The sequence below is a fragment of the Ochotona princeps genome, chromosome 4 (genome assembly GCF_030435755.1).
Source record: "Ochotona princeps isolate mOchPri1 chromosome 4, mOchPri1.hap1, whole genome shotgun sequence".
NCBI classification, from domain to species: domain Eukaryota; kingdom Metazoa; phylum Chordata; class Mammalia; order Lagomorpha; family Ochotonidae; genus Ochotona; species Ochotona princeps.
The window spans coordinates 45,277,337-45,302,398 of NC_080835.1; the positions used below are offsets into that span (position 1 = coordinate 45,277,337).

A 25,062-nucleotide genomic window follows, 5' to 3' on the forward strand; every position below is an offset into this window, starting at 1 on the left:
TGCTTTATAGCGGAGGATGCGTAATCCCATGGTGACTGCCATTTGGATAGCTTGAGACCTGTGGCCCCTTGACAAGGTGACCTTTCTCAAAGGTGTCCCTGATAGACTGGAATTTTCCTGAGTTTGACCTGCACATGTACATGTGCTCAGCTGGATGTGGCAAGCCCACATGCCTCCTGTGTACTGACAGGCATGTGTTCGTGTAGCTGCCTGCTTAAATACAAGCTGGTTTTTCTCAGGGCATTGGTGACTCAGGGGACTTGTGACTGGCAAGAAGGAGTCTTCTTCCTCAAGTCTTGATGTGTTAGCAGAGTATCTGCATTTCAGTCCCTCCCTTTAGGCCAAGGCTCAGTGTAGTTGCTGCTTTTGTATCAGATTGCTTTTTAGTTTTGTAAAAGAATTTTCAGAAGCAGTGCAGTGAGCATTAGAAAAAGCATGGTGGTGGTGCAGGCCTGACTTTGAATTTGGGCTCTGGGCCTTGCTAGTCATGTGACATTTGAGCAAGTTGCTTTCCTTCTCAGAGCTCCAATTTTATCTTCTGTATAATGGCAGGAAAGACATGTTTTCTGCTCCTTGTGGTTAGGTAACTGTGAACTTAACACAGAAATGGAGTGATTGGACCTTCTGGAAATGCCAGTCTCATCATTTGAGGAAGATCCAGGAAGCAGAAAGTTGTGGTGCTGAAGTTCTTTTGGCTCTGGTATAGTTCAAAGAAGGGGTCCTCTCCCAGTTTTGCCCATGTGTGATCTGTATGACAGTGCCAGTTGCTTAGCTTTGCTGAAGGCTCGTTCTGTGTTTATAAGGTATTCGTTATACTACATCCTTTCCGTAGCACCAGACCCAGTGTCTGAGTGTGAATTAGGGAAGGGATGCTGGAGGGAAGATTCACGCTTGGGGTATAGCCCTGAGTTTCTACCACAAGGTGATTCCCATGGGGTGCAGGCCTGAGCTCCTGTGTGTTCTGTCCCCATGGGCAGGAGCTGTGTCCCTGTGTGGCTTCACCCTGTGCCTCTGGGCCCAGCACAGCTGCTGGCATGTGCTGAGTGCTCACTCAGGTTTTGATTGAATAAAGAACTGATTACACGGCATCATGCACTCGAGGCACTTAGCATGGTGCCTGCACAGTGCAGGGCCTTAGCAGGCAGCAAGTGCCTCATTATCATTAATGGGGAAGCTGCGTCTGAGTCTGAGTCAGCAGGGGCTGGCACTCCTGCTTCCACCCGCCCGCTCAGTCCTCACGAACACCTGCCTGGGATGCACTGTGCTAACAATTGCGATCCAGGCCTCGTCACACCTCGTACTCATCAGAAGGCACTGGGCCTCCCATCCCTGTGGAACTCCTGGTGTCCTGGTTGGCCTCCTCTGTATGTGTTTCTTGCCTTTGCTGGGACTGCTGAAGCCCAGGCACTTCCACTGTGGGGAAGAACACCATCCCAGGGCCCAGAATCCACTTTTATTTCACTGGTTGGAGGACTCGGCTGGCCTGGTATTGTTCCTAGTTTCCTGGGTTGGGCCTGGAAAGAGGAAGAGGCATTTAGAAAAGGTCTTTCCGGTCTGAGGACTAGCAGATGTTATCAGGAACCATCAGGGTCCAGAACATCCGAGGAAGAAGCAAGGGGAGGGGAATATTGCTGCACCTGCCCACCCACTGCCACCTATCAGGACCCAGTCTGTCACCAGGCCACAGGGTGTGGGAGTGGGTGATCCCACCCATTCCCCCAAAGGCAGGTGAATAAGTCTGAGTCCTAGGGGCAGGTAGATTTTCAGAGCCTCGGTATGCTGGATGCCAAAGTCAGGCCCTGTTATCCTTCTACTCTACTTACCCCTCCTCATTCCCTGGCCCCTGGCCTGCTGGACCCCATTCCCCAGACTAGGAAGGGCTCTACTACCAAGTGATAAGTGACATCTCATGCAGAGTGTGGTCCCTGAATGGATTGCTAGGACAACAGAGAAAGAGCATACGGGCCAAGTCTCTGGGGACCCTCGCTTCATCCTCACATGTCCCCTTTCTCCTTAACCAGCCAGAGACGTGGGCATGGGGCTGGGAGCTGAGACAACCAATTAGCAGCTTCCTGTTGGGGAACGAATGAGGCTAAGGCAGTGGGCACCCATGCTTCAAACCCTGCTTGACTGCTAAGACAATTCTGAAGGTTCTTTAGACAAGCCTGGCTGAAATTAACAGCTCCCTGAGAGGGTCAATCTAGAAATATCCAATGGCTTTGATCTGGAAGCCATGTGGGCAGAGCTCATTGTTCTTTGAAAGGCAGAGGCAGAGAGAGCCCCCAAAGCTGGTGCCCCCTGAGTTACAGGGACTGACACTGGCTGAGTGCTGAGCCTGCCCTAGAACCCTCCAAGGTTCTGAACTGCCCAATGCTTCCAGTGCTCCACATATGCTCATGAGTGCGTGCGTGTCACGTACACTCCCTCTAGATCAGGCAGAGGCGAAGAAGGTTGGCCAAGGGCACCCAACAGGAAGTGGTGGGGGTAGGCGTGGAGGTATGGAAGGAGAGTAGGACAAATGTTTCCAGTTTTTTCCCTTTTCTCCTGTTTCCGCAGCAGAGGGCGGGTGGGGGGGTAAACAGGAGAGGGCCTTGGCCTAGGGTGGCATGTCGTAGCCTGGCATCCCCCGCCTTCCCCACATATTTTAAAAATAATGTAAAATAGCCATCATGCTAGCACAATGGTATAATTAACTAATCCAGGCTCGGAATGCCGCCAGCTATTGGATGCTTTTCTCCCAGCAGTGTAACACTTGCCTAGGTACAACACACCCCAGGCAGTTGCCTAGTACTAGGGCCCATGAATTTTTTTTTATTTATTTACTTTAAAATTCAGAGTTAGAGAGGGAAGGAGAGACATAGAAAGAGACAGAGATTTTCCATTTGCTGGTTCACTCCCTAGAAGGCCACAATGGCCGGTGTTGGGCCAGACTGAAGCCAGGAGCTTCACTGGATGTGGGTGCAAGAACCCAAATGCTTGGGCTATTTTCCTCTGCTTTCCCATATCACTAAGAAGGAGTTGGATATGGATTGAAGGCACCAGAACATGAGCCATCGCCCACGCAGGATGCCAGTATCACAGGTAGTGGCTGTTACCCACTACACTATAGCACCAGCCCCATTCATTCATTGAACTGCTGTGTGTGCTTTTTGCTGGGATGACTTAAGACTAGGTCTCTGCACACAAAATCTCATGGACTCCAGGGGTGTGTTCTGTAAAGAAGTTTTGAACATGGGAGGGCTCTGGAAAGAGGAGGTACAGGTTGCTATGGCAGCTTGGAGGCATCCAGAATTTGCTCTGTCTGGTGGAGTGGAGAAGCTGAGCAGATAGCTCCAAGGAGGGTGGAGTTCTGAGCCAGATGAAGGGCTCTTCCCATAGTGCTGCGGTCAAAAGGGTTCCAGCTCAGGGAGGGCCTCATATGCCTCATGATTTCAGACTGGATCTTACAAGTCTTGGAAGAATTTTTAGTAGGGGGTGATTAATAAGATTTGTAGTTTAGGAAGGTCCCTCCAGGGCCAACAGTGGTGTAGTCCTGCAGCACGGGCATCCAGTATGGGGTGCCAGTTCGATTCCTGGCTACTTCTGATCCAGCTCCCTGCTAATAGCCTGGTAAAAGCAGCAGAGGGTGGCTCAAGGCCTTGAGTCCCTGCCAGCTACATGGGAAACCTGGATGAGGCTTTTGGTTCTTGGCTTCCATCTGACTATTGTGGCTTATTGAAGAATAAGCCAGTGAATGGAAGATCTCTTTTTCTGTGTGTGTGTATGTGTGTGTGTGTGTGTGTGTGTGTGTGTGTCCTTCTCTGTCTCTGTAACTCTGCCTTTCAAATAAGTAAATAAATAGTTACTTAAAAAAAGAAATATCCCTCTAGCAGCAGGTGACAGATGGGAATAATGGCTAAGGTTGAAGACAGGAGCCCAGCCGGGAGATAACTGGAAGACTTAAGTGATGCCATAGGGTGGAGCCAGCACAATAACAGGGGCCTTGGTGAATAACAGTGACTTGGTGGCCAGTTAGGTAAGGAAGAGTGAAAGAGCAGAGTTGGAGGTAGGTAACATGTGGAGACACAGATAATTTTTAACAGTGGTGAGGTTGAAAGAGCTTACAGGTGCAGAGCGTAGCAGGAAGCAACATCAACTGTCACAATGTCATCCCATTAATCTCAACTAGTGGGGAATGCTGCGGTTATAGCCATGGAGATGGGAACCAGCAAGGAAGCCTGCTGTTTGCCCATTTTCCCAGGGGCAAAGGAGCATCCCTCCAAGTGATTCCCTTCTGTTTTCTGCCACTGGGAAGAAAAGCACAACATTGTTCATGTCTTGCAGTAGATGGGATGCATTTTATAGGGTACACACAGAGTGAGAGGATTTTCCAAGCCATTTTTCCTTTTCTGATAATAGACAGCCCCACACTTACTGACCTTTCTGCTAATTACAGCTTTCTTGCCCTTGAAGACCTGGTTGCTGATACAGGGCTCCCCTGAGTTCAGTGTGTTGCTGTATTCAGAGATTCACGTAGAAAACACCAGCCTGTTGTTCTGTGCTTCCTGAGGGCACCTTTGAGAAGTGTGTGTCTCCCTAGAGGTAACAGGAAAGTCAGAATGTCACTTGGGACTCACAGAACCTGTCAAGGAAAGCCCCAGAAGGCAAGCTTAAGGATTGATATTCTGGGTCGACGAGTGCAGTCACTGTGGCAGGCCTTCAGTGCAGTCCTAGGCTGCTAATGTGATTGCCATAATCCCAGGACTTTGAACCAAACTTGGTAACTAAAGAGGGACTGGCAGTGGTGGCTTTGTCTTGCAAGCCATCACCTTCTGCTGTGCTGGCACTTAGAACTCACACCACACCAGGTGGACAAAACAAACAAGAAGCCCCCAGGGCCCTGGTCTTAGCACCAGGGATGGTAGTAGTTGCGGGCTTCCATGGCAACAAGAAAGAGACACAGTGATCCCCTACCTTCCAGGGTTCTTCACCAAGGTTACCAGGACAGTCTAAACCCTTGAGAAGATGACTTGTGTAGGGGCCACAACATTTTCTCTGTCTTGAAATATTGATGGGGAGATGAGAAAGAATTTTACAAAGAATATTTAGAATGATCAAATCCTGCCCTTTGACTTTTGAGAGAAAAATTTAAAAACCCAGAAAGGTTAAGCACCTGGTCCAGAGTTGCTTAGCTGGCTGGGGAGGGGAAGGGACAGGGCTGTAAGTGCCATGGTGTCCTGGTCCCCTGTCTAGCCCCTCCCTGGATTCCTGCAGTTCAACATTGTGATCGGTTGACTCTTAAGGTTGAAACTGAGTCCTGTGGGACTTTCAGAGGGTTGGGTGGGCCAAAGGCTTTGTCTGATTCTGCCTTGCCTCACTGCCAGAGGCTGTGAGCAATGAGGTAGGAACAGCTCTCTTGAGGGGTGGTAAAGCCAAGGCATGGCTATCTGCTCACTCCTAAGGAAGGGTTTCTAGGCTCACATAGATAGTTATGAGAGGAGGCAGTGGTTGAAGCATCTCTGTTTAACCTGCAGGATAACTGGAAGGGGAGGATCCAGGCTTTGGGGCAGTGGAGGTATGGGAAGTAACAATAGGGAGTTTGCTCAGTTTTAGGCCCTTGAGAAAGCTCCTGAACCATCACATCTGAGGGCAGAGCCATGTGGCCCAGACAGATCGTGCTCAGCCCTGGCCCTGCCCAGAGCAGATGCACAGTTCCTATTTGCTGAATGACTACATTCAATCAAAATTCCTTTCACATGTTGACTGCTCCCTGACAGGTGCCTCTCTAGTTTTGGGATCCTGCAGCAAAAGAGACAGGCACTGCCCTGGAATCACCTACATCCTGAAGCTGAGTGAATAGAGAGGCCCTTGGCCTGCAGAGAGAGCTTTTATGGTAGAGGATGGGTTGAGGGGCATCCTAGGAGTCCCTACAATCTCGACGGCTGGGTCATGTGGTCAGTGGTGCTATCTGGGTGGGAACGTAGGCCCAACATTTAAGTAGCAGCAGCAGCAGCAGCAGGAGTAAGGAGTGGGGATCACCACACTTAGCAAATGCCTCAGCCCTGGGCAGGTGCTTTCCTTACGCTGTCTTTTTTATTGTTTCCAGGGACCCAATGAGTCCCTCCCTGTTATCCCCCATTACCGACTGGGTAACTACCACTGTGAGGGATATGAAGCCTGTTGCATGGGGTTACATGTTAGAAAGTGAAGACATAGCTTCAGATCCACCTAACAGCTCTCTAGCCACAGGGCAGAAGGTGCTGGTGAGGGTATCAAGGGAACACGGCAGGTCCTGTGGCTACTGATTGTTGTTTCAGGCAATAAAGTGTTTCTCTTAGCTGCTGAGTGGGAAGCCGATGGGTCCTTCCTCTCTGCAGTCCCAGCCATGATGGAGTTGGTGTCAGTCATCTGTGTGCATGGTTGGTGTCATAGTCGGGGGACAGATGTGCCAGGTGGAGCAGCTAAAGTGAACCTAAAGGAGTAACCTCACTCCAACTGCTGCTCTTTGCCACACAGGCATACTTCAGTCCCCCTCTCTGGCCTTCCCAGTCCCAGCCCTGGTCCTGGGGCTGGTTGCAGCTGGGAGGACCTCTTGCAGCACTGACCTTGAGCTCAGTGAGCTCAGAGTGATCAGGATGTCAGGTTGGGTTTGTGTATCTCAGAGCTGGTCACTCGAGTGCCTCCAGGCTTGACTTTACTATCTGTAAAATAAGCAGCATGCAACCTCCTTTTTCTGAACCCCCCACCCTGCTTCCCATCCTGTTCCAGGGCTGTGGTAAACTTTTTTTCCCCTAGCTTAAGAGCTTGAGCTCTTGCATGGAATAAATACCTGTTTACTGAGGGCTGTCATTATTGTTGATATGATAGTGTCTGTTTAAACTTGGCTGTGTGTATGTGTGTGCAGGAAATGGATGGGAACTTGTGATTCCTTGGACAGGCATCACTCCCCACATGGTAAGGACCCTTCTTGTAAAGTGGTGTTTCCAAGCTCCCAGATATAGCTACTCAGTAGCAGAACAGATATTACTAAATCTGCTCACTCCAAATCTCATGCTGTTACCCGTGGTTTCGGAGTACCTTGGTCTCTGGTTGGCTGGGAACCTGGATCTGCCTCACTAATAGTTATTTTGCATTATCTATAAAACACTGCACTGTGGGCTTACAACCTTGGCAGTGCTCCATGAGATTTTGGAAGCATCTGTTGAATTTTCTTGTGTAAGCTCCTCTCTTTAAAGATAAGGACATGGAGGTTTAGAGAAGTTACCAGGGTTGCCTGGGGTCACTCAACAAGACAGTAGTGGAATCAGACCCCTAATCAGGTCAGCTGTCTGACCTTTGACCCCACAGTAGTAGGTGGGGGTGGTGAGACATTCAACCCATGTGCTGCCACAGACACAAGCGGAGCCATCGTGTGCCCCTGCAGAGTACTGAACATCAATACCGAGAGCCCACCAGCACATCTGAAGGGCAGATGCAGGCACAATTTGGGTCTGCAGATGCATGTGTCATCACAGCATGGCAAATACATTAGCGAAGATTGTACACATTCCATTTGTCTGACGATTAATATAAGGGAATTGCCAGTGGGAAATGAAGCAGACTGGGGACAAGGTGGAAGACTTTAAGTCACACAGAATGGTGGTGGGTGCTCATGCCATGTTTCAGGCTTGGATGGACCTGTACCTCAGGTGATGTGTTGGCTTGGCCACACCTCTTTCATCTGTTTCCCTGATCTGCTGGGCATCTTGAGGACAACTCCTGGAGTAGGTATTCAGCAACGTTCATTGGATGACCAACAGATGAAATTTGTTGAAAACCATTACTCAAGGTAAAGATGAGACCAGATGGTTGCTGAGTTGCTTTCTTTGTGCTATCCTTATCTATATCTTTTCAGTTATATCCACTGGGATCTCAAAGTCCCACCTAGAGAGGGCCCTGCATGATCTTTAGGTCTCAAGCATCAGTCTTGCTTGGGAGTCATCTATGTGGTGACAGGAAATCTTTACTGGAGCTGGTTGTGGTCAAGGACCTGGACCCATTGGCCTGGCCAAGGGTCAAGGTCAGGTTACACAAGATGAAGTATTGGCTTCATCATTTTCTTTCTTTAAGTATTTATTTATTTGAAAGAGTGAGAGCAAGAGAGAAATATCTCCCATCTGCTGGTTCACCCCCAGTTGATTGCAATGGTGAGACTGTGTCAAGAGCTTCATCCAGGTCTCCTAAATAGTGGATTGCAAAGACCCTAACATTGGACCATCCTCCGCTGCTTTGTCCAGGCTGTTAACATGGAGCCAGATTGGAAGCGTACCAGCCGGGACTCAAACTGGCACACATATGGGATGTTGGCATCATAGGTTGTGCCTCAACCTGCAATCGTACGTCACTCTCTGGCTTCATCACTTTCTATTGCTGTGACCTTGGGCAAGCCACTTGACTTCTCAAAGCCTCGTTTCCTTGTCTGTTAAATAGGTGTAATAACCTGGAGAATGATGGTGGCTGAATGAGCTGCTGTCCAGCTTGGGCACCTGGGAAGGGCGCCATCCGTGTTTGGCCTTTACACTGTCTTTCCCTGAGAGGCCTGATCCCTCCCTGCTGCATCTGCCGGGTGGCAGTAGGCAAGTGGTGGCTGTGTGCCCACGATGCCTTTGTTTAGCAACACAAAGGAGAGCAGAAGATAATGAGGCAGAGAAGAGAGGGGTCTATTAGAAATGGCATCAGGAGAAAATATCAAAACCACAGATGTGAACCAAGCCAGCCCATGATTGGGTAACATTTCCATTCTATTTCCTTCACCCATAGCTTAGCTATTTAAAGTACAGGAACAAAAAGCCAGAATCTGCTGTTCTGTTTGTACAAATACAGTTTATAAATAGCTCTTTACAGGGGAGGTAGTGTAGGAAGCAACATGGAGACGTTAGGGTGCCCAAATGAACCCCGGCTCAGTACTCTGGAGCCCAATTCCTGGTGAATTGGAGCAATTACCTACATCCATCTCTAAGTGACTGTTGCCTCATACCTGGTGGATCCTCGTGGAAACCTATGAGTGTCAGCTCTGAAGATTAAAATCACCATGTTGGGCCTGGCGCAGTGGCCTAGTAGCTAAATCCTTACCTTGTAAGTGCCAGGATCCCATATGGGTGCCAGTTTGTATTCTGCTGCTCCACTTCCCATTCAGCTCCCTGCCTGTGTCCTGGGAAAGCAGTAGAGAATGGCCCAATGCCTTGGGATCCTGCACCCATGAGGGAGACTCAGAGAAAGCTTCTGGCTCCTGGCTTTGGATTGACTCAGTCCCGGCCTTAGTGGCCACTTGGAGAGTAAACCAGCGAACAGAAGTTCTTCCTCCCTGTGTCTCCTTCTCTCTGTAAATCTGTCTTTCCAAGAAAAATAAATAAATCTTGAAAAAGATGTGTTTGACAGGATTGGGAAATTGTTAGGCCAAGCAAAGGTGGCAGCATTTGGAATGTGGTATGCACTGGAAATGTGGATTTGCCCTTTCCCAGCTGTGGTGACTGTTGGTGAGTTGGCTGCGGCCTTGTCTTACTCTCTGCAGGAATGAAATGCCACCTAAGCTACCACTTCCTTCTTGTGGCATCTCATTGCCAGTCATGGCAAGATAGGCAAGTATTTCTGAGGTCACAAAGTTGTACTATTTCCATGGGCCTGGGGATCATATCAGGGCTAGAGGGTAACATGGGTACGGGATAGACTAGCAACACATCCTAGTCACCATGAAGGGGCAGGTAATGTGAACTTAGAACAGGATCTAAACTTTGGGTCGAATGTCTTTCTAAAGGATGGGCTAGTTATTATTATTGTAGTTATTGAATACCCTCAGTGCCAACTGGCTAATTACCTGGCATTTCCATTATGTCCTGTCTACAGGTGACCTGCCAGTGGATTCCTGCCCTAGCTTTTCCTGGGAGGATGGGCCGAAAGATGTGTTAACAACCCATCTTCCAGGTGACCTGGGGCCCAATCATGTGTCATACATACTATCAGGCAGTCCTTGGCCTTTAGTTTAACAACGTGACTTTGACCTTAGGCCAGCCTCAGTAGGGAACTCTGGCTCTTTTGGGAAAAGCAGCCACAGCTGTTCAAGGTGATCTGAGCTCTGGCATTGGTCAGATGGGTTCTCTTCAGGACTGCAGAACATTCTTCTCAGATTAGAGTATGCCATTGGATTTCCTTCTCTGCATCAGTTCAGCTTTAGAGCTGTTTATGAAGCACCTACCCTCTTTCCCTAATTATGCCCTGGGTGAGAGAGATAATGAAATAGCACCGCAGTGAAAGAATCAGAACTCGCCCATGTGAATGCCTCTCCATTGCCTGTATTGCTGTGAATCTTTGTAGTGACACTTTGCCCAAAGTCTCTGGGCCCTGGGTCCCCATTTGTAAAATGAGGGCAGGGATGGTCCATTTGGCATTTACAGTGAACAGGTGGTTACAAAGTCCTGGCGAATGGCCAATATTCAATGAATGGTGGCCATCCTTTCAATGAATGGTGGCCATCCTTTCTCCTTCCATTCCTACTTTACTCCACTTTTTTCCTTGTCCTCAGGGAGCTCAACCTTGACTTGTGGGACCAGCAAAGACCTTGACTGATGGTTTCATGTGGGGTCAAAACAGGAGCAGAGTCGGGTCCTTTTGGATTCAAAGGACAGGCTGATAAAAATGGCTGTCTTCTTGCCAGCCTTGGGAGTGTTGGGTGTCCCTCTCTGGCATGGGATGGAAGTTAACTGCACAATTCCCACAGAGACCTCAAGAAGAGGTATGGGTAGAGGTGAGAGAGCAAGCAAAGGCAGATGAGTCACTTAGAGGTTCGCAACAGGGCGTTTTTGCCATACCCTGGACTAGAAGGGAAACAGTGATTCCAGAAAGGGGTGGCTACTCCATTTGGAGGAAAGGCTGCTTGGCAGGAAATAGCATCATGGAAACAGCCAGTTACTTTAGCCAGACCTGCAGGCTGGAAGTACTGCAGGACGGGGAGGAATGCCAAGCCCCTCCCACTTTGGATTCTCTGTGATGCCTTCCATGGACTGACACCAGTGTGGAGCCTGGACGCTGCATGAACAAGGGCCTCCCTCATGCACTTGGAGCCTGATGGTGAGGAGAGAGGGCATTCAACCTGGGTGTGAGTGTGTGTTTGTTTGCTACTGCACTGACACTCCCAAGCTAGCTACAGCATCTTCCTGTAGGACACTCATCACTAGGGAGGGATGCAGGGTGGCCACAGAGGTGGGGCAGCCTGTCTGACTTCCAAGTTCCTCCCACATGTTCACAAAGGGAGTCAGGGTTTGCAAAGTCCTGTGGGGCTTCCTAGAGAATCTGCTCAAAGTCTGCACTCTGTGGTGCCTTCGTTGCTTAGAAGAAACCATGGTTGGTTTCCAGCTGCCTTTGTCTTTACTGAAGGCACCTGTGACTTTACGCGTATTCTAAAAATACCCATATGAAGCATCTGTCTTTGTAACTCAGGTTAGTGGCATAGCCCTGTATCTGGCAGGAGGAAAGTCCTCACAGCAAGTACCTTTCTGGGAATGGACACAGAAGTCAAAGTGCTGTCCTTGGTCCCAGTCTGCAGACCCAGAAATTCTCTTAGGCTCTCCCCACTTGACCTCACCTCCTTGGCTTTGCCTCTCCCCAAATCTGTTAATCATACGTAGTTTTTTGCTGGGAACTGGGAGCTGGTAGCTCCAGCATGAGCTTCCTGTGAAAACCCAATGGCTAGTAAATCTGTGATGTTGGGTGGCAGGAGATCTCTCTTTTCTCTTCCATTGGCACAGCTGCCTGGAGTAACCTTGCATTGTAAGTACAGAAAGCCTTAGCAGGCGGTTTGGTTCCAGGCAGTATTTTAAGACTTGAGCTCCTATCTTGACCCTTTGAGACCTCAACAGTCAGGCTACCGGCTTGCCAGAAATGTTAACTGCAAAATGTACCCTTGATAAACCAATGGGCCTCTGCTGCTCACTCACATGCCCAATAGTACTTCCCAGAGCAATGCATGGGTTTGGGTCTAGTTGGACTTGCCCTGTTGCTGCTGCTCTGCTGTAACTTGGAGGCAGAGACACAGTGCTGTCAGTTGTCATGGAAGAAGACTGCCTTTCTGTTGGCTGTGACTGGAGGACATGGATCCACTTTCCGTAAATATGATCTGAAGTTGTTGAATGAGTGCTTGTTGAAGATGGCAGCAAGCAAGCACCTCACCCCCTTGAGTCATGTTGGAGCTGAACTTTGTGTTCTCCTGGCTTCCTCACCTCTGGCTGACCTTGGCCTCCATCTGAGCAGCATCACAAGCCTGTGCGTGCGAATGAGTCTGTGTCAGGAGGAGAGGGGGAGGGCTTGGCCCTAGAGCAGAGGAAGGCCTTAGCTTCTCAGGAGGGACTCAGTGTACCTGTGCACCTGAGTCATCCCCCAGGGACTCTGCCCATGAGCCCTTCCCTGCCAGAGACTGGACTCAGAACTCCTGAGGGATGCAGGAATGCATCTGTAGAAGAATTCATGCAAATGTGATAAACAAGGAGAGTCAGTTTATAGGTCAGGGCACACATACACACAGTCACAGACACATAATGATAAGCTGTTATACACATACATATACTATGCAAATGTGTTGATACACAACCACACATCCATGCACAGGTGCTCTCTCTGTCTTATTTTTTAAAGACATTTTTATTGGAAAAGAAGATTTACAGAGAGAAGGAGAGAGAGAGAGAGATAGAGAATCTTCCATTCACTGGTTCACTCCCTGGAATGGCTGCAGCTGAGCCAATCTGAAACCAGGATGCTTGTCTGTGTCTGTCACATGGACTCAGGGTCCCAAGTCTTTTGGGCCATTCTCTACTGCTTTCCCAGGCCATAAGCAGGGAACTTAATCAGAAGTGAGGCAGCCAAGACAGGAACTAGTGCCCATATGGGATGCCCACGTGTGCAGGTAGAAGATTGAACAGCTAAGTCATTGCACTGGCCCCTCTCTTTGTCTTTCTGTGTCTCAGATACACACATCCCTGGATTATACTCAGACAGGCAATCTTACAAGATGCATTCTAATTATCCTCTAAGATACTCTATTGCTGTACTGTCTACTCACTATAGTCCCTAGAACATTCCCTAAGACTGTTGTTTTCTTTGTAAAATGGAGTATAAATAGGACCTACCTAACAGAGTTCCTATGAGGATCAAATGAGAATCCATGCACAGTGCTCAGCACAACATCTGGCACATCACAAGTACCCAGTAATGCCTCCTGCCTGCCCAGCTTCTAGAGATGATGGTGCTTTTGGCAGTGGCAAAGCCAGTGACAAGGCCTCCACTGTCTTTCTCTGGCCAGGGTGTCAGTGTCTGACAGACTGTTAACTCTCACAATTAAAGAAAATAGAGAATATTTGGTGTCCATCAGACACTAGAAAGGAAACAACTCATTGATACCTGACTCCATAGGGCAAAATTGGGGTAGGGGAGGGTTGCGAGATTTGTTCTGCCTGGAAAGCTCTGTGGAAACAGAGTACAGAAAATGAAATCAGACTTTATAAATACACTTATACTTAGGCCTGATTTTTTAAAAGTACATGCACAGTATATTTCTTTAATCCTAAAGATGTTTGAGTATTTCATGGACCATTGCTCATGGCCTGGCTCCACTAATTGGGGAACCGAAGAGGCTGAGCTTGTGGCATCTGTTTACAGTTCTGTGAAATGAAGCTCATGTGGACATTTACTTAAGGGAAAAAAATCTGTTAATTGGAGACCCACAAAGGAACAATAATTGCTGTCCTTGTTCTGGGACTGGAATGTGTTGACAGCATTGGACTAGAGCTTCAAAAGTAAAACAAGTATTTGCAGGGGAAAAAAGAACCTCTCTGTCACCTTCTACCCAGCAGCAGACAACAGGTGACGCTGGATCTAAGGATGCTTTAAGTGGAGAGATGTGAATTGTATGGCCAATTTTCTTTTTTAATGCAGTGAAAGGCCACAGTGGAAGCTGTAGATACTCCAGGACTCCATCCTTAGTGCAGAGATGGGAGGAGGGGGGAATCATGTGCTTCTAAGATGATGAAGATTTTTGGAAGGTTCCCAGTATAGAGAGTTCAGGCCTAGAGACAAAGCACTCTTGGCTGGGGAGACGAAGGTCATGGCAATCTGGTGTCAAGGCCTGATGAGATACTGCTAGAAGAGGATAATCAAATTACCAAGTTGCAGTCCTTCCTGGAGGAGGTGTCTCTGTCCAGCAAGAATGGCCATCCTCTGGGTGAAGCATGGTCACTGATGTTTAGAGTGCCATGATGATGGCCTGATCTTGCTGTTCAGAGAGCTACTCTGCCCCCAGGGCTGCATTCTACATCCCCACTGGATTCCAGACTGGGCGGTGGGAATTATTTTGGACAAGGGAATGAGAGCTGAAGTGATGTTTGTCAGTGCCAGGTGGAAGCTGTAAAGAAGGGTTCCAGCACTCTCTACTCTGGAGTGAGGCTGACAGTGTGGGAACAGAAGCAGGCTCCTGGCTGATCCTTAAAGGGCATGTCACAAGAGTGGAAGCAAACCTCTGCTATATTTGGGGTGTTTTGTTACTGCAGGATCACCCTATCTCTCCAGGTAAATACAGTATGTTTTGAAAAGAAAGAATGGTGTGGGCATTTATCACTTCTATGAATAAGTAGACACATCTGATTTTTATAGCACAAGAAGAGTGAGGGAAGGACTCCCTGTAAGTGCTAGAAATAGATCATCAGCTGAATTTTTGAAGAAGCCCCTCAGTTTCCAAGGGTCTACTTTCAAGGGCCTGCAAATCATTCATGACACCATATTATGCCATGATCACATAAACATTCTCTCTCTCAGAAGCAATTGCTCCATGGCCAGTCCCAATGCTTGTGGAACAACATCACATAGGGGAGTTTCATTTTGGCTTCTATTCCTTCAGTTGTATACAATGCCTTGCTCTTCCCTGGTTATAGCTAGTCTTGATGCTGTTGCTTAGCCTTGACGTCTGCCAGTGATGACTTTTTCCCCCTCTTTTCTTCCAACATTCAGACTCTTTAATTAATGCCTAGTGAACTTAGAACACATGTCATCACCTCTGGACCCTCCTCCAGGCCCTCCCATAATCTCATGGGAGTTTCTTATCTTCCAGCTGCCAAGTAGACAAGTCCGTGTGGCTGTCCCAAGGATACCTTGAGATGTTCAGCAATGCATCATACCAGTGCTCTTTCCCACACCTGTTTCATTTCTCTTCATATCTGTGAATGACTGGAATGATTCCACCATCCACTTAATGATCAAACCCATAATGTGGTGTTCTGTGCCTTTTTCCCTTCTTTCTTGTCTCATCTTTCACCCAAACAAATCTTACTAAAGTCGTTAGTGAACTTTTCCCTTGTTATTGTTATCACTGGTTCAGTCCAGGACCTCATCTCACAATCCTGCTATTCATTGCACTCTCTGCTTCTCATTCATTCTCTCTTCTACTCTGTGTAGGGTGATATTTCTGCTGGAAGCATTATGCCATTCCTGTTGAGAAGGCACTGTATATATCTTTAATCTTGAAGACATTTGAATATTTGATGCTCCATTGCTCATGGCCTGGCACCTCTAATTGGTGAATCCAAGAGGCTGTGCTTTGCAGCATCTATTTGTGATTCTGTTAAATGACATTGGCATTCTGGGTCCTTTGAAATCTCTGTCATTTGATGTTTTTTCTTCCATTCCTTCTCCATATCCTGCTCATACTTGAGCAACGCCAGAATATATTTGTGTATAGAAACACACACATACACACACACACACGCCACTCTGAATCTACATATTTTTTCTCCTGCATGGGATTTCCACCTCTTTGCTCATTGACCAGCTCAGCTAACACTGGCCTTGGCCTTCCATGTCCTCTGAGACACATTGATGAAGGAGCTCTGTCTCCTTTCCTACTGCTCCCCAAAGCTTGTGTCTGACCCTCCCCTGACTTGATAGTTTCACAGGTAAGTGTCATGAAGGCAGAGTCTGGTTTTTATTTACTTACGTGTCTCCTCCTTTTAGTACAGGACATTTTAGCGAAGTGTTTGTCCGTATATACCAAACTGCTTTAACATAATAGCCAGCTGCACCCCCAAACAATTAGTGAGGCACAAAAGGACGTATTTAGTTCTAGCTCATGTAAACATTTGAGCTGGTGTGAGTAAGTTGTGTTTGCTCTGCCAGGTTCTGCCCTGTGGGTCTTCCCATTCTGAGACACAGACTGAAGGACACCTCTATTTTCTGGAAGAGGAAAGAAACAAGCCCCCCATAGGATGGCTAGTGGAGCAAAGTCTATACTGTATCCCATTGGTCAAAGTGAATTGCATGCTCAAAGCCAGTATCAATGAGGATACATTCTCCTGCGGAATGAAGGGTCACTGTGAGGCATGGTATCAAATAGCCATGTAAAATATTGTTTACAGAGGAAGAGGAGCAAATAAATGGCAGTAATAATGCACTCTGCTTCATTGTATTCTTTAAGTCAAGCAGATCGGTGCTGCTAGAAGACATCAAAGAACTTCGGTGCATTCTCCTCGCTTGGTGATCGTTTCCATTTTGGACCACTTAGCATCTTCTTCCCTTTCTGATGTTTAGAGAATGCTCTTCCTTTTGAGTCATGGTGGGAGCAGAGGATGATCAGATACCTCTCTCTAGAGAAATGCTGGGCCCGGCACAGTGGCCTAGCGACTAAAGTCCTCGCCCTGAATGTGCCGGGATCCCATATGGGCGCCGGTTCTAATCCTGGCAGCTCCACTTCCCGTCCAGCTCTCCCTGCTTGTGGCCTGGGAAAGCAGTCAAGGACGGCCCAAAGCCTTGGGTTCCTGCACCCGTGTGGGAGACCTGGAGGAGGTTCCAGGTTCCTGGCTTCGGATCAGCACAGCACCAGCCGTTGCGCTCACTTGGGGAGTGAATCATCGGGTGGAAGATCTTCTTCTCTGTCTCTCCTCCTCTATGTATATCTGCCTTTCCAATAAAAATAAAAAAATAAATAAAATCTAAAAAAAAAAAAGAAATGCTTTTCAGCCTCCCTTGAATTTAGGGCCAGGGCGTTTGGCTTGGGCTGCATTAGTCAGGTGGACCTCTTGCAAATGGAGAACTGGTGCTGAGCACTGGGGAGATGCCGGGAGCTTTTCGTTCTTGGAGTCATGCTGGCTGCAGTGTGATAGCTGTGCCCAATGTTTGCAGTGTCAGCCATGATCGGGGTGGTTCTCCACTGTAATAAGACTTGGAGTTGATGTATCTGGTTCTGTATCTTTCCTAGCAATTCTATGAGCTGTCCAGGGTCCTTAATTACATTCATCTTCTGCCTGCCTCAGCTAGGACCATGGTTGTTGCTTGGCTTTGTGTATCCTGGTTCATATACAGTGAGGTCCATGTGGTGACATTTTAGTCATTGATGGGGTATACGCAGTGAACCCATAGGAACATAGGAGAGCTGAAAAATATCCTGCCACACAGCGATTCTGTAGCTGTTGTAAGGCACAGTGCAACTCATTACTCACCTGTTTGCCTGGACAGTGGTGCAAAATAGCCTACTGCTTTGCTGGTTCTGTAGAAGTGTACTGCAGTGTAGTTATGTCCAGTTCCTCATACTTGATAAGGGCAATAGCTGCCTGTGTTATTACTTTATGCATTTGCTGTCCCCTACCTGTGACTGTTATCTCCTGCTGTAAACGAAGCTTACTGGGAAGCACTCTGCTGTCAGGCCAGCAACAGCCTCATACATCTCGTGTTTATTACGTCGAGCGACTGCATTAAGATGCACTTTGTGATGTTCACACAATGACGAAGTCACCCCATGATGCGTTTCTCATTAAATGACACATGACAATACTTGCCTTCCCGGGAGGGCAGAACCCAAGAAGTTTAAGAGCATCAGCTGTGAAAGCAGGCTTCTTGGGTCTGAAGATCTCTGGTTCCCTGCTATCTCTATCCTTGAGGCTAGCTCCTTAGTATCGATCAGCCTCAGCTTACTCATCTGGCCAGTGAGGGTGTGAGTAATATTGGCAGCACACAGGTTTTTGTTTTGTTTTTTTGTTTTGTTTTTAGATAATACACTTGGAGGGGTCACATCCTGTCATGACTTGTTGTGCTTATTGATATTTGGAACAAGGCTAAATGATTTTCTGAAGTTCGTGCTGTCTGCTGGTGGCAGAGCTGAGCCTAGAAGCAAGCTTCCTGGTTCAAAAATGGTGCTTGTGGCCCTCCACATGGAGGGAATTTATGTTACAGACATGATGAAAGGGTTGTGATAAGATGGAGTGTCTAAACTGCTGCTCTCTTGGTGAGCAGTTTTGAAAGGAGAGTCTGTGCCTGAGTTGTTGGCGGCTGGCACTGAGCCCGATCTCTTCCACTTGTCTGCTGAATCTGAGGCTGAGGAAAGCAGTTTGAGGTTTGACAGTTCCATTGGCATTGCAGAGGGAGCATGGGAAGGCCTTGATTACTGATTTGAATGAGAAGTGAATCTATTGTACTCTGTGTGTGATACATGTGTGCTCAAGGACTCCCCGGTAATTGGCACAAGTTGTGCAGTCACATGGCAATGGCTAAGTGTTCTTGCTGGCTGAAGAGCTGTTACCTAGAAATTTGGGTTCTGTGGACATGGTGAGCTCTTTTATTTTTGTTTTTCAATAGCACCAAAAAAAAAAAATCTAATCTCAGTAGTTTATATGAGGCTTTTAGCAAAATCTGAGCTTCCCTTTGGTAGTCCTGGGGAAGTTTGGCATGTGGCATGAACCAATAGGGAGGTCTTGTACTTGCTTTGTGAGCTGAATGGTGGTGGGCTTGGCTGCATATTTCTGTGGGCATACCTCTTGTGTGTGCTGTACACTGGGACCGTGGATCACAATCAACTATGATTATCAAGGGAGATTCATTTTTGAATAAACAGACCCTCTGCCTGGCCCCATCCCATCCTCATCCTTAAGCGCTATAGACCTGAGTCAGCGGGGAAGGGTTTGGAGATGTGGATTTGTGAGCATGTGTGTGAGGGAACAGGATAGTTAGTCTCTGGATTGAGGAGAAGGAAAGGCACACCACATAGGACCTGCAGGGAGGGGAGAGGTGAGGAGCCAGCCTACTAGGGCTTCCCTTCTTACCTTCCGGGTGGGAGAGGAGCAGCTGACCTTTCTGGGGGGAGGGCTGTCCTGCTCTTTGGTGGTTGCCATTTTCCCTGGTTTGACTTTGAGAAGCCAAGGAGCCCAGGACTTCTTCCCAGTCCTAATTGACCAATGCAGGGCAGTTGATCTCTTGCAGCTGCCTATTTTTTATTGTGTCTTCTATTAATGAGCCACAGACCACAGTGACCCCAATCTGCCTTCTTCTACATCCCCACATTTTTATGAAGTTGATTTCCTTTGTCTTTGATTTTGTGGAGAGACCAATAGCTATTCTTTTTTTTTTTAAAAGATTTTATTATTATTGGAAAGCCGGATATACAGAGAGGAGGAGAGACAGAGAGGAAGATCTTCCATCCGATGTTTCACTCCCCAAGTGAGCTGCAACGGGCTGGTGCGCGCCAATCCGATGCCGGGACCAGGAACCTCTTCCGGGTCTCCCACGCGGGTGCAGTGTCCCAATGCATTGGACCGTCCTCGACTGCTTTCCCAGGCCACAAGCAGGGAGCTGGATGGGAAGTGGAGCTGCCGGGATTAGAACCGTCACGCATATGGGATCCCGGGGCTTTCAAGGCGAGAACTTTATCCGCTAGGCCACGCTGCCGGGCCCGAGACCAATAGCTATTCTCAAACTGAGTACGAGTCACAGGATCTTGTTTGTCCTGAGTTTTGGCTTTAGGATTTTTGGGTGGAGACCCTATTCTATGTATGTCATATATCTGAGGCACATCATCTCTGTTCAGAAGGATTCAGAGCAGTGGAAAAGCCCTGAAAATCCCAGACTCCATTAATAATTCCATAAGACAGCTCATTCGAATGCACAAGTGCTTAACTAAACAAAACCATAATCGAAGTTGTCAGAAGTGATCCACGGTTGTGTTAGAATTTTCTCATTCACACATCATTTCCTCTACAATTTAGTTAGATAACAAACAGTACTTATCCCGTCACTGGCATTCTCAGTCATGAAATGCAGTTGGTGTCTGTATTGGGCTCACAGCAGAGAAAGGACTTGTGGCTAGTGGGTGAGAGGTCTCAGCCTGGGGATAGGCAGGTCTTGGGTAGCCTGATGTTCTGAGAAGTGCTCTGTAGCCAGGTTTTGTGCCCAAGGATAATGCTGTTCTGCTGGTGTCTTGTGACAGGGGACAGCCTAGCCTTTGGAACAGAGCCAGTGAAGCAGGCCTGAGCAGGCACTGGGCCACAGAGAAGGCCTGCTTTTCCCAGGATGCCACACATTCCATTACAAGTGCTTCATTCTTTTTTTTTTTTTAAGTGCTTCATTCCTGTAGCTCAAGCTGGTAGTAACAATAAATGCAGGTGCTTTTCCTAGGAGGGGCAATTAGAAGGGTTATCAGTGTTCTTGCCTTGGTTGAGGACATTTTATTAAGCCTTTTATGGAGAAAACTTGGAGCTCCGGGGTTGGGTAGGGAACACAGCAGGTAAGAAGTGGGTGTCCTAGGTGGCTCAAAAAGGTAGGTCACTGGGACTAGATATGACAGGTTTTGTCACTGCCAGCCTCATCTGGACAGCTGGTCTCTCACATGAGGACAGAGATACTGCACTCTTCTCAGGGGCGCCTGAAGGGAGTGCTGCTTGTTTTGCAAAGTTGGCCAGCACAGGCCAGGCTATACTGGGAGTCTCCTTGGTTTCTAATTGTCTAAGGATGCATCAGATATCACACACATTCATTTCAATTGGCTAAAACAAGTCCTACGTGTGCATAGGTGGGTGTCTGTATTTCCTTATATCCTCTTTTCCCCTTGGTTTCTTCTAAGTGGACAAAGGGACTTGTGCAGATTAGCACCCAGCAGGGCACACCCCACCCTGCTGAGTGATTGCCCTTGGATGACAAGGGGCCCCCATTTGTCTGACTTTACCCAGCCAAGGTTGTCTGGGGATTTCAGTTCATCTCTGCTGCTGTAACAAAAGCTTGGCCACGCAGCAAAGGAACAAGAGATTTCTCTCTCATGGCTCTGAGCTGGGAACCCTAAATTCCCAGTGCTAAGAGAGGGGATAACTGAGCCATAGGAAGGTGGAGTGACTTTCCAAAGCCCCACAACAGCCAGGTAGTGATGGACTCAGAACCTGAGCATAGAAGTTGCGTCTAGACTCCATAGTGCCCGACATGGGGACAGCAAGTGTTTGATGAATCGTAGGTCCTCAGTAAATGCCAGCTTTAAATCTGGCTGGATTATTTCCTCATTCTAGGCCATCTTTTGAATTCCAGGCCCAGTATCCTTCCTTGCTTTGATTCATAGTACAGGCCCTCGGCTTGCTCTCATTCTCTGGGTCTTTTGGACCCTGGACTCTGCTGTCCCTGTCTGGTGCTTCTGCCTCTGCTGTCACTCAGGCCTGACTGTCCTGCTGCTGTCAGCTCTTCTGTGTCCTCCAATTCCTCTTCCAGCTGCCAGTGCAGGCAGCTGGGAATGCAGCTGAGTCTGCAGGTCCAGGATGGAGTCTTGTTAGAACTGCTGATGGCTTCCTGGACTTTGCCATTTATAAGGGCAAGAGTAGGAACAGCACCTGGTTGCAGTCAACACAGTGACAAAAAACAGGACATGGGAAACAAGGAAGCCAGTTCTTTTGTGTCGACGTTGTTACCCACGCTCCGAAATGCCAAACTTTGATAACTTTTGGCTACAGGTGGGCTGGCCACCTGTAATTACAGCAAAAGCTGTGCCCAGGGAAGCTGCCTGCTGGGGATGCTTTCAGGAGTGACTGCTGTGGAGTGAGGGACAGGGTTTTGGTCTCCCACATGAGTTGTCCACAGCACCTTCTAGACACACTGCTTCTGCACAGAGTGTCAATTTGGGAAAAGTATTTGCCACTTAATTGTGTAGGTCTGAACTGGGCTGAGCTGACTACAGATATGGCTATTTTACTGTTGCTGTACTAGGCTCAGAAGGAAACTGCATATACTTGTGTGTGCACATAAGTGTGTCCCTCACATGTGTGAGGGCACATGTGTGTCCCTCACATGTGTGCCGCACAGCGTGTACCTACTCCCTGTCCTTTTGCAGGCAGAGTCAGTTTCCTCACGGGGACACCCCAGGCTAGCTCTTGCAGGCATGACCTTCAGAGCTGCAGAGCCTAAAACTGCTCAAAGATTGGCTCCAATGCCTACCCCTGGAGTGGGAATCCTGGGTGGGCTTGGATGCAGGACTGTTGGGAGGGATGGTATATTTGAATGCTCACATTTTGTCCTGGCCCTCCTTTGTAGTCAAAGGCATCTCACAGGGAGAGGGTCTGCTGCTCTTGGTGGCTCCTGCTAGCCCTCTGGGGTTCCAGTACTCAGGGCTTTGAGCCCTGCACTGGCTGATTGTGCCCTCATCTGTTTATGACCCACTCAGGCCTTTTCTCTGGAAGTCCCATACAAGCCACTCAAGCAGGCACCTGTGTCTGCCTTAGAAACACATTTCAGTCCCACTTTACAAGGAAAGAACAACAACCTCTAAAGCGTTGCAAAAGTAGATTACATTCCTCGTGAGCAGCCCCAGGAGAAATGTCACCAGAGACATGAAGCTATTTGACTGTGACCTATGTAAGCATCCCGGGAAATAAACTGACTTCCCATTCCAAACAATCCCTTTGGCCCTCATCTTGAACAAAGCAGACTGAATTACTTGAGGAGCAGGAGCTTGAAACTTGGCTGAGAAGACAAAGTTCGCTCATAACGCAGAGCTGTGGGGCAAGGTGCTGTGTTCCATGAAGCATCACACGATGGCTCCGATAGCCCAAGTGCCCCATGGGTATACTAGTCCTTGCCTGTCCCAGGATGGAGGAGATGAGAGCTGTAGACTCCAAGACTTGACAGAACTAGAGTTGTTTTTTGCTGTTGTTGTTGTTTTGTTTTGTTTTTTAAATGCAGATTCTATGCAGAGTTACTCGGAAGGCAGCAAGGGACCAAAAACCAGCTGATACTCCTGGTCTCTGTACATTGGCTGGGCATGGTGCTGGTTTATTTCTCCAAACCTTGCTTCTCTATTGCCCTGGACCCTGTGAGGCAGGTTTGTGATTCCCTTGTAACAGAAGAGGAGAACAAATCATCTGTCACTTAAAATAGATTGTATGGGTCTGAACTGGGCTTAGCTAAGAAGATATGGCTAATATACTGTGGCTGCACTGGACCCAGAAAGAAACTGCATGTGCTCCCACTTGTGTGAGGGCAAGCATTGGACCCCCTACTGCACAACTCCCCCTACTCCCTGTCCCATTCAGAGCAATGCACTTCCTGATGCTGGGATGCTTCCCTCCCTCTTGGAAGTGAGTGTGGAGAGAAGCTGTGTGGATGATAGCACCGTGAAGTATTCCACAAAAAGAAATGCCCTGCAGTCCCAGCAGTCAGATTGACTAGAGCATGACAGTCGAAAGACGGGGTCAGGAGCGCCAGTCATGAGCACCAGACTGCTGTGCACGCTGTGTGGTGTCATGTGCCATTCGGGCCCTGGTATGGACTCCTGCCTGAGGAACAACAGGGCTCAACCCTGACCTTACAGGACAGAAGGTTCCTGATGAAAACCCTTGCTTTCTTCTTTGACAACATTAATCAGAAAGCTGAGCTCTCAGGAAGGCTGAAAAATAAGAATTTGTAACCTGAACTTCTGTAATGATTTTTGGAATCAGTAAGCATGCAAGCATTAATTATGGGAGTAATTCAGTGTGTGCCTGTGTAGGTGTGGGTAGACCAATGTATATACAGGTGTGTGTGTGTGTGTGTGTGTGTGAGTATGTGAGTGCATATGTTGTGAGTTCAGGCTGCTTTAGCAAGAGACCATGGTCTGAGTGGCAGGAAATCTAAGATCAGTTTACAACATGACTGGTAACTAGTAAGGGCTCTCTCCCAGTCCAACTTTTCACTGTGTCATCACATGGCAGAATTCCCCACCTTTTTATCAGGGCACTGATCCCATTCATAAGGACCCCACCGTCTTTACTCCCTAAGACCCCACCTCCCCCTCCATCCCTTTGATCTGTGATTGGGTTCCACTGTAGGTATGCAGGGTGAGACTTAAGCTCCCAGCCCATAACTCAGCATTTGTGTGTATGAATGTGTCTTCTGGAAAGCTAGTACAAAGCTTTTCTCTGGTTTGCTAAGGGAGGTGAGGCCCAGAGGAAGTGAAGAAGCAAAGGCTCCCTAGGAGACTTTGGGCAGGGTCGGCTCTGAGGATCTCTGTGTTGGGTTTGTAGGAGGTGAGTTGGCTGTGCTTTAGGCTTGGCTGAAGAGGGCTGGAGTTCTGTGCAGACCACATGGAGGGTCTGGCACTGGGACCTGGTCGGGGGAATGGTCTGCTTCAGGGAGCCCTCCCTGAGTGCCACTGGAATCCTATGCCTGTAGTCTGCAGCAGAACCCTTGGCTGAGATTCCACTGTGTACCACTCTTGGGCACTTCAGGGCTGTTGTTCCCAGCAGGAAACCTCATTTGGCCCTGGAGGAGGGACATCCTGTTGGTAGGACTTCCAGGAGAGAAGTCCTCAGCTGCAGCCTAGCCCTCACTTACATCACCCAGCAGGCTCTTGGTCTTTGTCAAGGGTCAAGCAAGAATCAGTACCAGCTGCACACTCTGCTGGAAGAAAAAGTGCCAGCTCTGTCCTTCTGGCCATCATCATCAAAACAGAGCAATACAGAGAGGCACTCAGGGGCTGCATCCAGGCATCCAGGCATCCAGGCAGGAGAGTTGACAGCATGAAGCATGGACTCTGTACCCTAAGGGTAAACACAGCAGGAACACATACAGGACTGGTGCTGGGAATGTCAAACAGCATGCAAGCCTGTCTTTGAAATGATGGTGAAATGTACCCAGCCCTAAGATTTGCTCTGGGACCACAGAGAAGACGAATAGGTTATGCAAGATGCTGAGAAACAACACAATATCCTGAGAATAATCAGGCAGGCAGTGAGCCCAGGTCAGACCGAAGAAATGCATCAGTAAATTATTAAGTACCTTGCACGTATTTGGTGCTGA

At 48.2% G+C, this 25,062-nt stretch overlaps 1 protein-coding gene and 1 long non-coding RNA gene across 2 annotated transcripts in view; both read left to right on the top strand.

Moving 5' to 3' along the window:
- Positions 1-25,062, top strand: part of GALNT18 (polypeptide N-acetylgalactosaminyltransferase 18) — a 328,258-nt gene that overhangs the window by 79,782 nt on the left and 223,414 nt on the right. The gene's annotated exons all lie outside the window — the stretch shown is intronic.
- LOC131480190 (uncharacterized) overlaps positions 22,756-25,062 on the top strand; it is a 48,605-nt gene continuing 46,298 nt past the window's right edge. The window contains exon 1 of the long non-coding RNA XR_009245315.1: positions 22,756-23,107. This is a non-coding gene — a long non-coding RNA (uncharacterized LOC131480190). The remainder of the gene's footprint in view (positions 23,108-25,062) is intronic.